This window comes from Olea europaea, chromosome 21 (genome assembly GCF_002742605.1).
Source record: "Olea europaea var. sylvestris chromosome 21, O_europaea_v1, whole genome shotgun sequence".
NCBI classification, from domain to species: domain Eukaryota; kingdom Viridiplantae; phylum Streptophyta; class Magnoliopsida; order Lamiales; family Oleaceae; genus Olea; species Olea europaea.
In genome coordinates, this window is record NC_036257.1 from 17,380,678 (window position 1) to 17,398,970 (window position 18,293).

At 32.3% G+C, this 18,293-nt stretch overlaps 1 pseudogene; it reads left to right on the plus strand.

The window, feature by feature from the left end:
• Positions 1-16,858, plus strand: part of LOC111370225 — a 34,655-nt pseudogene extending 17,797 nt beyond the window's left edge.
• Positions 16,859-18,293: the final 1,435 nt, after the last annotated feature.

Here is an 18,293-nt window from a genome sequence, read left to right on the forward strand (position 1 = left end):
CCTCTGTGAACTAGAAGAAGTATATAATCATGGATACTTTTCTAGCCGATCTCAATATTGCATGTCTCACATACCAACCAAATCTCAATATCACATGTCTTACATAGCAAGTCACAAATATACCATAAATAATCTTTGATATTCCACATGTATCGTAATAAAAGAGATTTCCATAATAACCATATAATTCGAACACATAATTGCACATACTTTGACAATATACTTAGTTTATAAATATTTTAAAAATATTTATATTTTTCCACTCACAGTACTATGTTCGCAAAATCAACCCAGTTGGTAAGCTGTTCTGATGTCAGTATCGTCGCCTGAAATACGATATAATTTTTAAATAAAGAATTAATTATTTTAAATAATTTCAATAATTAAATAGACGATACCCAAACTTAATCATTTCACGTTTAAGCAATTTTCATAGTCCATTTAATCACTAAAACTAGTTTTTCTATCATCTTACTCAATTTCAAAGTTTATTTTACTTAACCCCTTCAATAAAATTGAATTTAATCTAACAACTATAAAATCAAACATAACTTGACAATAAGTAACTTTTTACTTACATTTCAAAATTGAGGAATTCAAGCCTAATAACGTAAATCACTTATTTTCTAACAACATAGGCGAACTTTCCTTTTTTTTTTCCTGTTCTCCTTTTTTTTTTCTTCTTTCTTTCTCTTTTCTCTTCCTCTTTTCTCTCCCTGCTCTCGTTTTCTTGGTGTGTGTGTTGTGTGTGTGTTTGTGGGAGAAATGGATAGGTTTTGAACATGGGTGGATTGATATAAATCAATCCACCGCTTCTCTCTTCTTCTTTTTTTTATTGTTTTTTATTTATTTATTTATTTATTTATTTTGGCTAAAGTTTGAATTTTTTTTTTAATACTAAATGAAGGTATTACATGTGTACAATTTATGCCCATTGCCCAACAACCTCAAACCCTGGGCTCGAGGTCATGATAATCTCGAGCACTCTCCTTGGTCTTATATGGTCAGGCTCAACCTTGAGTTTGAGGTCGTTAGGCATCTTGTGCTGTCACTACCCTTCTCCTCTTTCTTTATTAGGTTTCTTGACATAGACTGACAATTCATGTTTAACTCCGACCATGAAAGGTAATTTGGAGCTTGAGGACCTTGATTTCCTTTTTACTACAAGCATCCTCGAGGTTTTGTCATACTCTGTTAAGGGATATAATTCCACATCAAATAAAGATGAAAATATAGATCAATTTATAAGCATTTGAGCTACTTCTCTTAAAAAGGTTATCTTTTAAGATGGAACTCTAAATCTTAACATGGTATCAGAGCCCATTAAACTCCAACGAGCTATTTGATCCGATTAAGTCTCAAAAAATGAATATACGAATATCAAGATTGATCTGTTCAAAACAAGCCACCATTTTGCGGGAACGTGTTAAGGGATATAATCCCACATCGAATAAAGATAAAAATATAGACCAATTTATAAAGGTTTGGGTTACTTCTCTTAAAAAATGTCTATATTTTAAAATGGAACCTCAAGTCTTAACATATTCGAGGTCGGGTCAATCATATCCACTGCTCCCTCTCTCATCTATTCCATTTCCCTCATGTCACTCTCTCCACCACCAGAGTCCTAACCTTATCCATCAATGGTAATCCTTTCAAATGATGATGTCCAACTCCTAAGGACTTCCAAGCCTTATATAACTCTCAAACAGAATCAACACTTACGTATCCCAATCCTATTAGGATTGGGCCACCTACTTGTATAAATACCAGGCACTCATCCATTATTAGGATATGCTTTTACTCGCTTTTAGTTTATAACCTTTTGCATAACTTCCCTTTTTGCTAACTTCATTATTGAAAGGGCAACGAGGATACACATTGATCCCTTGTTTCAGGTATTGGAGATTTTGTTCGTGGTCACTTTCAATAGTCAAGCTCAGACTTGGCAGTTGCAGATTTTTGACAGCATCAAAGAGCATTGTAGTCTTTTTAATAAAAAAGAAATAAAAGAGAGAGAGAGAGAGAGAGAGAGAGAGAGAGAGAGAGAGAGAGAGAGAGACCATAATCACTGTACAATAAAAGACGGAAATAAAAAAAAAAAAAATGGACATCTGTTGCAAGAAAATACATTAGAGACTGAAGTCCCCACATAAACATAGGTTACCACTGTGCCCATTTCCATAACATTTTGGGGATATTCCAATGTTTTTGGGATTTTTAATTTTGAGAAAATTATTTTATATGGATTTCTTTCATTTTTATAATTAACAACTAAATTTAATTTTAACCTCTGCCATCCTAATTTTGAAATTTTTTTAAATCTTGTTGATTTTGAATTTTGATCGAATCGTTTCTCAAGTTGTTGCTAAATTGCCTTTTTTTGTCTCAATTTTGTTCCCAGTGGTGCTACTTATTTCTCTTGACATATTTGTCTAATTTTACAGTGATAAAATCAATCGGGATTGACCAATTTAACAGGAAAAACTGAATGAGACCAAAAAGCAATCTAGTTATTATATAATAAAAATTGCCTAAAACAACAACCCGCAATCGGCGCTTTCATTTGAAACTAGGTAAATTGATTAGGGTTTTTTCAGTTTTCCACATTACTTTTTAATGAAAGGACAAACAAAGAAATTCCTTCTCAACATATTGTTCATTTCCACACTAGTCACCACAGCGTGATATAGTCAATCATTTTCATTGAAATTTAGGTTTCCTTTAACATAAAAAATTATCTCATTGAATAAACTGTCAAACTGATATGTGGGAATTTGGTACAAAAGGATACCTCTTGGCACTGTGGTCTGGGTTACCACCGGAAAAATTCTGCTAAAAATACATCACGAATATTGAAGGTCATCAGGCCAGGACTTCTGGTTCTTTTCGTTGACTAAAGCATCAAGGTCTGGTCATAAAATCCTCGTGATCGTTACTAAACTGTACTGATTAATCTATTACGCTTTCGGAAGAATGAAACATTTTTTGAACATTTGAGCTTTATATTACTTGATCAGTGAAACCTTTTGCAGCAAAATGTGATGTTGAAACTGCGAATGATCCTTTAACAAGAGACTTGAGGAAGAAGAACTTGTTTAAGCTTGTTTGAAGAGAAGCTTCAGATAAATTTATATCGTCTTTAAACAATTTAAACTTTTAAATGAAGGGATTTGACTGGTACAGCAAGAACTGCTTACAACCATAAATTAAAATACATAAGGTCACTATGCAGAAAACTAACACACTGCAAGACAATTTAATAAACAAGAAACGTCTATGCACTTCTTAATTACAAGGAATTAAAGCCTAATCCTTCGAGACAATTGGATTAGATAATTGATGAAATACACCAATTAAATTTTACTGAATTTACGCAATACTCTCTAACCTTTCGTTTTGGCACAATGCCCTTTATATCAACTGAAATATAACCTTTTCTTCCATTTTCTCCATAAAGCCCTACGAAAAGTGCAAACAAATCCTAATTAAAACAATTAAAAAAATCAAAACCCTCCTAAAAGATCATCCCCTCATAGATGGAAACATTTCATACAAGATCATCCCCTCCTAGAAGCTTAAACCCATTGAATTTCTCTCAAACTCATTCTTTGCAGATGTAGTTTCATGCAACATATGCTCGAAGTTATTTAGTTGTAGAAATTGGAACCGAATTCGAAGTATCAAAAACATAGATTATTCTCATAACAAAGAAAAGCTTTTGGCAAATCCAGTGGGACGTGCACATCTTGATTAGCATAAGCATTTCCACATTAAAAATGTTATTGCTTGGGGCCTTATGTATTTCCATCAAGGTTCCTGTCTCAAAATCATACATAAAGGCATCAAAGCTAGCAATATTTTTCTAGATTCTGACATGAATCCAAAAATATCAAATTACAGCAATGGATAGAAGTATTGGAAGAAATGAGACTGAAGCAAACACAGGTTGAATAGTTGGACATAGTAAGAATCTCAATGCTTTAATATAAGAAATACTTGTCTATTGCTTACATGGCCACTTAATTTCCTGCCAAACTTTTTCTGTTGAGCGGTTACATGTCACTAGAATATATACGCAATAGATGGCCTATTTGATAAAATCAGTTTATTTAGTTTTGATGTTCTAGTGCTTGAGATTGTGAGCGGCAAAAGTAATAGAGGATTTTCTCGTAGTGGTCACCACAACCTTCTTAGACATGTAAGTACAGTTTGCTTATTTCTATGTTCCCGATAACGAAATTAGTTCTTTTAGCATTTGGATTCAAATAAATGCCCTCTTTAAATGAGTTCAATTAGTGCAGCCATGTCTGTTTTATAGAGAGGAAGATCTTTGGAATCATTCGATGCTTATCTCAGACTATTTATTGGAAATCCTGCCATCGATCATTTCACAAGTTCAAGTAACTGATACACACTTTATGGTTGTGCATTTAGTTTATTGATATCATCCACAAATAGAATTGCTTCTAACAGTTTTGTAGTACATATTCAATATAAAGAGTAAATATTTCCTGCAGTCCTGAGATGATTTTGGTGTAACAAAATCGTGCATTTGTAATTTAATACAGCTTTCTTGTCGTTCTTGCCAAAAGGACCAAGAAATCAACATTCCAAGTAGCCCATATTTGGTTCCTATTTTCTAGAACTCATTTTTTCTCAAATTCATTTTCAATCACAAATTCTATGGGACCACAACTTTTATCGTAATCTACTTAAAATCTAATGTTTAGCAAAATTAAATAAAAACCTTGATGGCACACTTGTTATGCTGATTTACTACTCATCATTGGTGAGTATAAAGGAAAATGGAAGATAAAATCGTGGCCATTGCATTGATTAGTGGTGTCCATCCTATAACTTAGCAAGCTTATTTCTCGTGAATATCATGTTTATCTAGATTAATTTCTTTAATGTTACTTTTACCAGTTAATTAATTATATTCTTCATGACAAACTATATTTTTACAATGGAACGTACCTTAGACGCCCTGGACGATCAATATGCCAAATAATTATAAATCTAACATACATTTAAGTCCATTAAATTTGCATTAAGTTGCATGATATTTTTAATATACTGTATACTTATAATTTGATTAACAATCTCGACATATTCCTGTAATCCTTCATTTTAAGTAGAAGTATTCTAAGTTAATTTAGATGACACCAATTTCTAATTTAGTTGATTCCAATTTCGGGATAAGAATGGTTGATGGAGCCAAATCAGAAATTTAATTATTTATTGAGCAAGAATTGAGTAAATTGATAGGGTAAAGTCAAATTAGCATAATCATGCTGTAAAACATTGAGACGTAGGATTACACTTTATATAACACGGAAAAATTATGCCCTGATCTTTTCCAACAGCATTATAAGTATTCAAACCGCCAATTTTGTGGCAACATCTGAAATTATGCTTGCAATTGAAGATATAATCATTACTTCATTTTAAGATTATTTTATGGTTATTTTAATGTTGAACATGATATTGGACCCCTGAAATTCTTTAGATTGGATTAAATGAATAAGGATATGAAATTATTACACACACATGCACATATATAATTGCATCTGATTTCATGGTCCATTCAGAGCCCATCTATGCATAATCTTAATTGAGCAAGAATCACTTTTTTATTTTTCTATTTGACTCTTTTGTTGATTAATTCTATCATCTGGATAACTGGGAATTGGTTAAGTTTCAAATTATAAGAAAACTCTTGTTGATTTGCATAAGGCATTTTTCTTTTGTCAGAAAATATGGAATTTCATTGTTTGCTAATTTTATACAATGATTTTTCACTGGCATCAACGTTCTGTTAGTGTGAACTTGGGAATTAAGAAACAAGTAATCTATTTTAATTTAGTGGCACTTTATTTCTTCGTTCAATGTATACTACTAGCTGCCAAATCTAGATTTTATTCGGATTAGTGTCACTTGCTAATTCATAGAATTTTATCGACGTCTTAATTTGTTTGTGACCTAATGTTATTTTGATTGGCATTGAAAGTTAAAGAGTCAATAGTCCCTCATTAACCTTTCAACTTTTTAGCTAGTTTCTGAAATAATACTTTAATGTATTAGTTTAATGTCCATGAGAGAAAGAGATCCACAACATGATATTAAATTTTTGGCATGTTGACTTCATGGGTGACTAGGGACATGTCCACTTGTCATTTTAAAAGTGCGCGCTAGGGCTCAAGTTAAATAAATCTTCCTTTGTATTCATGCATACGTTACATTGTTAAATGTATAAATATGTTACCTAAATTTGCTATTATGTGGATATGATAATTGATTATTACGTTTTATATCAATAATGTTTCTCATGACGTTCTTGCACGTCAATGCATCTATAGGCATACATGAAGTTTCCAAGAACTAAAAAATTTCCAAATGTGAATGAGTCAAAGAATATTTAAAAAGATATATATGTCGAATATTTTTGTTAAGAGGTGTATGTCTTTGCCACGATAAGTGTGAGTGGAAAATGGGGCGTAATCTGACCAATGTTTAGTTTTGAAGGTTTAATGTTTATGTTAATCATTTTGCAGTACTGTTGTTAGATTGAATCATGTTCCAAATAAGAATGCCACATTGCATTCTTATTGGCTAGACGATACACTAAGCGACCTCACAATATTAATGTTAAATTTTAAAACAAATTGAAGGAAAAGGGGATACATTTTACGAAAAGCTATTTACTTTAAAGCAATTTTTATGTATATCATAGGTATGCATCATATGCATAAGGTTTAATTATTGAATGTTAACTTATACCACGTTAATCTTTTCCTTTTTTAGATGATGAATGCAAAATGATTCAAAACGATTACTTATGGTGAGATGTACTTAGTACTAACATGAATATTGATTTCATTTTGAAGATGAAGTTAATATTTAATTTAACTGTCTTAATTTTCATTAAGTACAAATTATTTTTATAAATGAAGTCATCAATGTTTATCATGTTAAAAAAAAATGATATTTCGTATTTATGATTTTAAGAGAAAAATTCTTCCAATCTAGAATATCTAGATTTGGAATGTTTTAGTGTATCAAAATGCCCCTGAGGGTAGCATTATCCAAAGGTAGCACTGTTAATCTGAATTTCAACAATAACTTGGTTTGAATACTGTATTTGTTGCAAGTAACCCCCTGCCCACCAACCCAAACCTCTTTTCATTATAAAAGAGCTCATTTAATCAAATCAAGTGATCACGTCTTTCTTTTTTGTCTTCTTTTCTTTTCTTATCGTTTCATTTTAGTTTTATTTATTTAATTAAAAGTAAGGACATTGTAGTTTTATAATCAAAAGGGGCGTGGGGGGGTGGGGAATCATAATAAATGGATCATCTGCTCGGATAATCGTATGTAGATCCACGACAAGAAATACATTAGGGACCGAAGTCACCCATAAGCCATAGATAGGGACCATTTGTTCCCATTTCCATAATATTTTGAGAAATTTTAAATTTTTGGGTTTTTTAATTTTGAGAAAATTATTTTATTTGGATTTCTTTGATTTTAATAATCACCAACTAAATTTCCGTTTAACCCTAGCCATCCTAATTTAAAAAAAAAAAAAAATTTAAATCCTGATTATTTTAAATTTTGATTGAATCTTTTCTCAAGTCGTTTTGTGAAATTGCCTTTTTTTGTCACAATTTTGTTCCCACGGGTACTACTCGTCGCTCTTGACATATTTGTTTAATTTTACCATTATAAAATCAATCAGGATCGATCGGTTTAATAGGAAAAAACTGAATGAGACCAAAAGGCAATTTAGTTATTATATAATTAAAATTTCTTAGAAAAACGACCCGCAATCGGCGTAATCAGTAAATTAATTATGATTTTACCAGTTTTCCACATTACTTTATGAAAGGACAAACAAAAAAAATTCCTTCTCGACATATATATTCTTCATTTCCACACCACTGTGTGATATAATCAATCATGTTCTTTGAAATTTAGGTTTCCTTTAACATAAAAAATTACCTCATTGATTAACTGTCAAGCAGATACGTGGGAAGTTGGTACAAAAAGATACCTATTAGAACTGTAGTCTGGGTTGCCAACAGAGAATTTCTTCTAAACAATACAGCATGAATGTTCAAGGTCATCGAGCCAGGACTTCTGGTTCTTTTTGTTTTACACTTTGAACTTCATAAAATTGTTACCAAATTTAAATTATATGTAAATATAAGGATACGCCAATTGTTTTATTGATGGGATTGCTCTTTCAAAACCATGTCGCTTTTTTACACTTTGAAAAAGTAAAATTGTTACCAAATTTAAATTATATGTAAATATAAGGATATGTCAATTGTTTTATTGATGGGATTGCATATCAATGACAATAAAGATAACGTAGTCCCTTTTTGACAATGTTTTAACAACGGTTATTGTTTATGCATTCTATTAGAACAACAATTTCAATCATATTATTGCTTTTATATTCATTATCTTGTTCTATTTGCCTCCATAATAGATGAAACATTAATTCTATATCCATATTTGTGAAAAAAAATACAAATAAAATAATGTGAGACGTTTTAAAAAAAAAAAAAAAAAAAAAAGTTGCATAGTTTGTCACTTTTAATTTTTAGCAAATTAACCCATACACAAAAAATACAAATAAAGTGGTACATCACATCACTATTTAATGTAAAACAAGATTTGAATCCATAATCATATCTGTTTTTTTAATTACACATACATGCATTTCTTTTATTGATTCTAAATAATTCAAATGAGATAAGCTGCGATCTTTTTAGAAAAAAAAGTCGCAGAATGTCATCTTCAAAATTTAAAATCTTAGTTCATATGTAAAATACAAAATAAAGTGTTATATTATATCACTTTTTAATATAAAACAATGTTTCAATTCATATCCATATTTACATTTTCACAAACACACTTGTTTGCATGTATTTAATTGAAACAAAGGAATTTAAATGAGATAGGTTGCAAACTTTTCAAAAAGTGAGAGTGCGCCACTTTTCCCTTCTCATTTTCTTAAACACCTTACATGCATCACTTGAATTGATTAAAAAAAGTTGATTTTTCATATATATTAACTCAATCGAATTCACACAAATCTAAATGTTACTGTAGACAAACTCAAAATTCTTAATCTAAAGATGAAATATCATATGTGCTAGAACCAAAAATAAAAAAATGAAATGAAATGAAATGAAACAAAATATGAACTAATTGAATAAAAAATTAGAAATAATACAAACCTACAGATTTGAATTGATTATTTACAAATTTGGAGGAAAAAAATTTGAAGAAAAAGGTAGTTGAAGCAACTCTTGATCTCTTTTGGGCTTGATTTGTACGAGATTTCCGCTTATAAATTCGATTTTGCTTGATTTGGAGCTTGGTGGATTTGAATTTCTGCTGAATTTGGAGCTTTATGTTTTTTATTTCTACACCATATTTCTTACAGTTTTGGAGGTGAAATATTAGTACTTATATTTTATTTCATATTTACAAATTTTTTAATTGTTACTAGGATACAACTTAAATCTCTCTAAGGGAAGGTTATGTGTTCGAATCCTGGAAACGCGGCAGAAAGTTGTGAGGGATAAAAAATTTCCTCCCAAAATGAATAGTATGTAAATTAATGGTTTGGACTCAAAGGCTGGGTCAGGGTAGATATCCTTCCAAAGCGGACAGTACATAAGTTAATATCTTGAACACAGAAGTTGGATTGTTACAAAAAATTAGTGAGGGATAAAATGATTAGGCTCTCTCAAAGTGGATAGTACGTAAGTTAACTGTTTAGACATAGAGACTCAATCGTTATGAAAATGTGCATTTTTTGTAATGATCCAAGCCTTCTGCTCGATCGTTCTCTTATGTACTGTTCGATTTAGGAGGGCATTTGTCCTCTTATCCCTCCCAACTTCATGTTGCGTTCCCCAAGTTTCGAAAACATGACCTCCCATTGTTCTCAGTACTTAGCTTAAATATCTCTTAATGGAAGGGCCATGAGTTCGAATCTTGAGGATGCGATAAAAATCATAAGGCATAAGATAGACTCAGGTTCTCTCATAGGGGACAATACGTGAGTTAACAACTTGAGCATAGAGGCCGAATCATTATAATTTAAAAATCACCGAAGACCAATTTTATCAAAACCAATTCAAAAAATACTCCCAAGCATTAGAGTTTGGGTGAAGGAATAGGGACAGAAAACGGGGAAGGAATAGAAAGGATTTTGGGGTATTGACTTGCGGTTGAAATTAGTTTTAAAAAGAAAAGAATTTTTCTACTTTTCATATAATCACAAGATTGGGCCTAATTTTCCTCATTAAATTTTCACAAGTTCGCCTATACATAATTACAGTTGATATAGTTTTAAAAAAAAAACAAATTATAGTTGACATTTTAAAAATTATTGTTGACATTTTTCCATTTAAGCTAAACTAACAATTATTAACTGCAAGCATAAATAGAAAGACCTGCTTATTCCAGGCCAATGTCAACGGGAATGGATAAGGGAAAAGTGGAAAAACGTCGAAGCATGCATAGAATTTTGAAGAATATTATATTCTGCCTGTCTGTGATGGAAATATTATTTTTAATACTCATGATCATTAATCCATGTGTACATATATCAATTCTGTTCTCTCACAAAGCTAGGAGCGGTGAAAACCCTCAAGTTGGGGTTCAACCTTTTTTTTATATATCAATTCTGTTAAACAAGAAGAACAGACGGAGATACTGTCAGAAATAGAACCATGTCGAACACAGATTTCCCCTTACTTTTTGTCTCAACCTTCTTAATTTCTGTCCACTAGATTTCCAATACAATGGATACTATAGATACTACACAGATCCTTAAAGATGGTGAGACCATTGTTTCATCTGATGGAAGCTTTGAATTGGGATTTTTTAGCCCTAAAAGTTCCACGAATCGATATGTGGGCATGTGGTACAAGAAAATGACAGTTATGACTGTAGTATGGGTTGCCAACAGAGAAGTTCCACTTACAAATACATCAGGAGTCTTGAAGGTTATCGAGCCAGGACTTATAGTTCTTCAAAATGACACTAATGGCGTTATCATATGGTCTTCTAACACATCACAGCCTGTGAAAACTCCGGTGGCAAAATTGCTGGACTCAGGAAACCTTGTCGTGAAAGATGCAAATGATGATGACCCCGAGAATTTCCTCTGGGAGAGTTTTAATTATCCGACAGATACAATTTTCTCCGGAATGAAGTTCGGTTGGAACTTTAAAACTGGTCAAGAAGTGTATCTATCATCATGGAAGAGTAACGATGATCCATCTTCGGGAGATTTTAATTATCACTTTGATCCTACTGGTTATCCACAACATGTCTTGAAAAGAGGTTCAGTGGTGCAGTTTAAAAGTGGACCTTGGAATGGACTACGCTATAGCGGGGCTCCAAACTTGAGGTATAATCCTATTTACAAATACGGAGTAATTCTAAACAAAAATGAGGCGTACTTTTCTTTTGAGCTCCTAAACAGTTCAATTATTTCAAGATTTACCTTGAGCGAAAGTGGTGTAGGACAGCGCATGACATGGATTAATCGAACACAAGAGTGGACGGTTTACATCACAGCTCCAACAGATAATTGTGACATTTACGGATTGTGTGGTGCATTTGGTAGTTGCAATATTGCAAATTCTCCGGTTTGTGGATGTTTAGATAGATTTCAGCCTAAAGATCCAGAAGGATGGGAAAATGCAGATTGGTCGAAAGGGTGTGGTCGCAGAACTCCCTTGAATTGCCAAAATGGAGACGTATTTTTCAAGTATTCTGATATTAAATTGCCCGACACACAATATTCCTCGTTTAACAAGAGTATGACATTGAACGAATGCAAGGTAGCATGCCTTGGAAATTGCTCTTGTACGGCTTATTCTAGCTTGGATATAAGCACAGGGGGAAGTGGATGCCTACTTTGGTTTGGAGACCTAGTAAACATCAAAGAACTATATGAGGAAGGCCAAGATATTTACATCAGGACGGCTTCTTCAGAATTAGGTTAGAATTTATAAAAATAAAAGTTACTCTTCTTTTCCTATTCAATTGATTTGTATTCTTCTCATTTTCAAGGTTTTAACATCAATGAAAATTAATCCATTTTTCATTTGCATATAAAATTTGCAGAGTTAAAAGATAGGAAAAAAGAAGTTCTCGAAGTAAGTTTGTCATTGTCAATAGGAATGGTTCTGCTTGGGCTTTGTCTGATGCTGTTTCTTTGGAAAAGGACGAAAAGAAACCATATGCTGAGAAAAGGAGGTAAGAAAAATCTACCATTTTCCACTGAAGACAACTGGAGAAACAAAGCTCCTTCTTTTACTTCCAATTCAACTCTTTTGTTTCAGGCTGGCTAGTAGACAACTTTATGAACCGTAAAAATGATGAAATTCACAACAAAGACATACAGCTACCACTGTTTGATCTACATACATTAACTAAAGCTACAGATAATTTTTCAATTGATAACAAGCTTGGAGAGGGTGGGTTTGGACCTGTTTACAAGGTAATAGTTTTTTTTTCATTTTTCATTTATAATTTTTCTATGGATCTATGCTCTCAGATATTTATGTTTTGTCCCAGATTTATGGATGTTCAATCGATGAACAGCATTAAATATTTTGTTTGCATATTCATATGGAAATTTACTCTTCTTTTCATGTAAAATGAAGTCTTTTAATACACAACAATATCGCACTGGTCACGTGAAAAGTGAGTGGAAGATGATTTGTAAAGATAGAAATAGTGAGGAATAATTTCAACTGTAAGGATAAGTTGGAGGAGAAAATAAAATTTATTAGGAAAGATAGTGGATTGCCGTTTTGCATTGTTTGAGTTTTATCTCTTTATTTGCTTCTTGTTTTCTCATGAAGTGAAACTTGATATCCTTTTCTTCTGATAAATTAGTTTGATGATTTTATTTTAATCGACAAAATTTTTCTTCGTTTTCAAATACTTGACAATTTTTTCCTTTGAACCAAAAGTCCTTCATATAACTTTTTCTTTTACAAATGTCACATTAGGAGTGGCAATCGGCCTTTATGTTCACAAGAAGAGCCGAGCTCAGGCTCATTCGAGCTGCTCCTGGGTCGAGCCAAGCTCATGAGGAGACTCAATTATTCTAAATGCAATTATTGTTTTATGCACCCATAATGGGTCTAAATAGTGAGTAGATACAATTATATAATATTTTTTATTAATACCTTCTCATAAGTATGATGTGAAAGATATAACACCGTCATATTTTCGTAAATCACGTATTAGCTTTTTTTTTCTTGTGAAATAATCAATGCAATCAGAACAAATATTATTTCTACTTATTGGAACGTACCTTGGTTGTAGATGATCTTATACGAATTTCATGAAATGTTTATTGTCCACTATGTTTAGCGACAACTCAACACTGGCTACAAATTTGACCATTGCTTCACGACTGTTTTTTCTTGAATAGATCCATGTGTTGAGGGTACTAGGAGTACCAAAATGAAGTTGTGTTTGTGTTTGACCAATAAATCCATGTTTGACTGAACATTTCTTATAATGCTGATTGAGGTGGGTAGTTCTGATTCCATTAGACATGCCAATTTCGTCTGGCAATACTTACATACTGCTTTGGATTCTTGATTTCGTCTACTAGATGACCCGTCAAAACCAATTTGAAGCAGTTTGTTTAAATTTTCCTTACGTTTCGTATCAACTACTTTGAGTTCTTCTTCATCAATGTTATCCAAATCAATTGGTTTACTACTCCCATGCAAATCTTCAATCCCCAAATCATCGAAATTGGGATGTTATTAAGATCGATAAAATTATTATCGAACATAGGAGACATGAATTGTGGTGTCAATGGTGTGTTACCACCACCAAACATAACCTCAACATAGCCATTGTCATCCACTTATAAAAAGAAATTGGAAGGTATAAATAGAAAATAATAGATGAAGAATTGAATTGAGAACGAAGTGAAAAAAAAAAATGAAATTAAAAATAAACAATTGTGTAACTTGTGTTTGTATGAGTAATATTGAATTGAATTGAGAATGAGATATTTAGACTGTGAAATGTAGATGACAGATTTGTAGAATTTTTTAAAAATCATATATAGTCAAAGTGACCGTTGGGGACCCCAATCGTGGCTCATGGGCTCGATCCACTTGTCGCTCAATCAAATTCTCGGCTTGACCAATTACCACCCCTATGCCACATGGAAGATAATTGCTGTTATATTATCAATTTGTCTTCCTTGAGTTTCTTTGTTTTTAGAATTTTCTTTAAATTTTCTCTCACATTCTTTTAATTTCTGAGACCACATATTAACTTTAGATTGAAAAGCATTATCTATGTCAATTTTATAGCATCTTTCTATTTTTTTTTTCATGAGCTTATAGTGAACACATTAATTCAGCAGCTGTTAAATTATCTATATTTTTAAACACTTCAACAATTGCAATGATGGATCATACTTTTCTATATAAGTAATTAATTTTTTTCCAACAACTTCATTTTCAAAAATGTCATCTCCATAAGCTCTTAGTTTATACAATTTCAAGTACTCTTGAACAATAATCTTTTATAGTCTCAAAATCTTCCATTTTTAGATTTTCATAATTCCTTCTTAAAGTTTGAAGCCTGTAAGTGCGTACTTTGTCATTTTCGAAGAACTCCTCCTTCAATTTATCCCATGTTGCTTTTGCCATTTCAGCTCTTGTGATTCTTGGGAAATATTCATTAGTTAAGCTCATTTGTGGAGCAAGAAAAGCTAGAAAATCCTTTTGTTGATTCTTTTTTAGTCATATGCAACAGATTTTTTTTTTTTTAAACAGTCACCGATGACAACCAACAAAATTTGCACACAAAAATCTTTATTTTAATTGACCAAAACTCATAGTTATCTTCATGAAACATTGGGATGGAAATATATGAGCAAAAAGCGTCAACCATGATATAAGCTTACGCTCAATATAAATCAAACATAGCTCTGATACCAATAATGGTTATATTATAATTAGGTGAAATTTGATTTAGATTGAAATGGTTTGGAGAGTTTTGTATGAGGGAAAATTTATAGAAATATAAATAGAAATAGAAAAGAGTAATTTTAATTGTAAGGATAGTTCAGAGGAGAAAATTACAATTTATTAGGAAAGATAGTTGATTGCACCTTGTTGTACAATAAAAGAGGCTTTTTTCTTACACTTCCATTTTTAATCCTATTGGGTTATTTATAGCTTCCAATGTCAGTGGAAATTGTGGTCCATTTTCATCATTCTAGATTGTTCTTGTACAGAATGTGGTGTCCATAATGTTGTCCACCCCCTTACATGGAGGGAGACCCACTTCGGACAAATTATATTTTATTTGAAGTAGATCGCCCTCCGTGTGAAGGGGGTGGATACTCTTATGGACACCCTGATGTACGTGTAGCGTCACCCAAAACAAATACCTAACATGCATAAGTTTTGATGTAGGGCCTACTCGAGGAAGGGCAAGAAATTGCTGTCAAACAACTTTCAAGAAATTCCCGACAAGGACTTGATGAGTTCAAGAATGAAGCAATCTGTATGGCTAAACTACAGCACCGAAATCTCGTGAAGCTTCTAGGATGCTGCATTCAAAGAGAAGAAAATATGGTGGTTTATGAATACATGTCTAACAGAAGTCTTGACTTGATTCTATTTGGTAAGAAATGTTCACATCACCCAATCAACTCAATAGCACATTCTATCACAAGTATCAATTCCACATAATGATATAAAAAAGTTTCACATGTTATTCAAATCTCTAATGAATTGTAATAATAGAGTACAGAACATTATTTTTTGCAAGAGATGAATCTTTATGCTATTGTATGCTTGAAGATACGTAGTTATAGATATTGGATTGGAGTTCTAATTTCCAATTATTCAACAAATATATTATCCTCATGAGCAGAGAAAAACTTTTGGCAGATCCAATGCAAAGTATAGAGCTTGATTGGCCTAATCGCTTTCACATTATAATTGGCATTGCTCGGGGACTTATGTATCTCCATCAAGATTCCCGCCTTAGAGTCGTCCATAGAGACCTCAAAGCTAGTAATATTTTGCTAGATTCTGACATGAACCCTAAGATATCAGACTTTGGCATGGCTAGAAGTTTTGAAGGAAATGACAATGGAGCTAACACGAGCTGAGTAGTTGGAACATAGTAATAATCTCTTTCTGATAATAAATGAAATTCTTCTCTGTTGCTTATAACTTAGTTTCCTGATAAATTTTATCTTGCAGTGGCTACATGTCCCCAGAATATGCTATAGATGGTCTATTCTCCGTGAAATCCAATGTATTTAGCTTTGGGGTTATGGTGCTTGAGATAGTAAGTGGCAAAAGAAATAGAGGATTTTCGCATAGAGATCACCATCACAACCTTCTTGGACATGTAAGTATAGTGTACTTATTTTTGTATGCTGAGTAACAAAATTATTCCTTTTAGCATTTGGATTCAAAAAGATGGTCCTTTTAATTGAGTTCAATTAGTACAGGCATGGATGTTGTATAAGGAAGGAAGATCTTTGGAATTAGTCGATGCTTGCCTTAGCATCTCGGGCTATTTGTCAGATGTATTGCGATCTATCCATGTGGGATTGTTATGTGTTCAACAATGTCCACAAGATAGGCCAAACATGTCTTCCGTAGTGCTCATGTTTGGCAATGAAGGTGTGTTGCCTCAAGCTAAACAACCTGGTTTTTTCGCTGAAAGAGATTTATTTACTGCTAAAAATTCAACCAACACAAATGCAGCATGTTCAATAAACCAAGTGACCATTACACTATTAGAGGCACGATAAATTAATAAGTTACAATAGTTGCCAATATATATCTTTTATCATTCTTGTTCAACCCGCATACTGAATTGTATATCCCTTGAAAAAATGTGATGGCACACTTGTTTGTTATGCCGGTTTACTACGCATATTTTGTTCTTTTCATTTCATTTTTTTTTAATTTAAATAAAAATGGGGGCATTGAAGTTTTTTAAATCCAAAGAGAGAGAGAGAGAGAGAGAGAGAGAGAGAGAGAGAGATCAAAACTACTGTACCAAAAAAAAAGGGAAAAAAAGGACGGAAGTGGTAAAAATGGACCATCTACTCAGATAACCATAGGTAGAGGACTTCCATGACAAGAAAATACATTAGGGACAGAAGTCACACATAGGCCATAGGTGAGGGACCATTCGTGCCCATTTCCATAATATTTTGGGGATATTTTAATGTTTCAGGGATTTTTAATTTTTAGAAAATTATTTTATTTAGACTGATTTCAATAATTACCAACAAAATTTCCTTTTTACCCTAGCCATCTTAATTTTAGAAAACATTTTAAATTGTGATTGAATCGTTTCTCAACTGGTTATGTGAAATTGCCTTTTTTTCCGCAATTTTATTTCCAATGGTACAACTCATCTCTCTTGACATATTTGTCTAATTTTACATTATAAAATCAATCGGGATTGACCAATTTGACAGGAAAAATCTGAAATGAGACCAAAAGGCAATAGTTATTATATAATAAAAATCGCCTAGAAAACAATCCGCAATTAGGGCTTTCATTAGGGTTAATCGATTCGGATTTTTTCAGTTTTCCACGTAACCTTTGAATGAAAGGACAATAAAAAATAAATAAAAATAAAAGTCCTTCTCGGCACATTCTTCATTTCCACACCACAGTATATATTCTTCATTTTCACATCACATCATGATATGGTCAATCAAGTTCTTGGAAATTTAGGTTTCCTTTAACATAAAAATCTACTCCATCTCAATTCTTAAACTGTGAAACTGATACGTCGAAATTTGGTACAAAAAGATACCTGAGAGCACTGTAGTCTGGGTTGCCAACGGAAAATTTCAGCTAAACAATACATCATGGATGTTGAAGGTCATCGAGCATGGACTTCTGGTTCTTTTCGACAATACCAATAACATTATATGTTGAAGGTCCGGTAATAAAATTCTCATGATTTTTACTAAACTGTACTGATTAATCTATTATGCTTTCAGAAGAGTGAAACATTTCTGAGCATTTGGGCTTTATATTTTCGTTTAAGCAAAACGGACAATTATTAACTGCAAGCATAAATAGAAAGACCTGCTTATTCCAGGTCAATGTCAATGGAATGGAAACGGAAATGGGGAAAAGTCGAAAAAGGTCGAGGCATGAGATTTTTGAAGAATATTATGCATTTTCTGCGATGGAAATATTATTTTAATCCTCTTGATCATT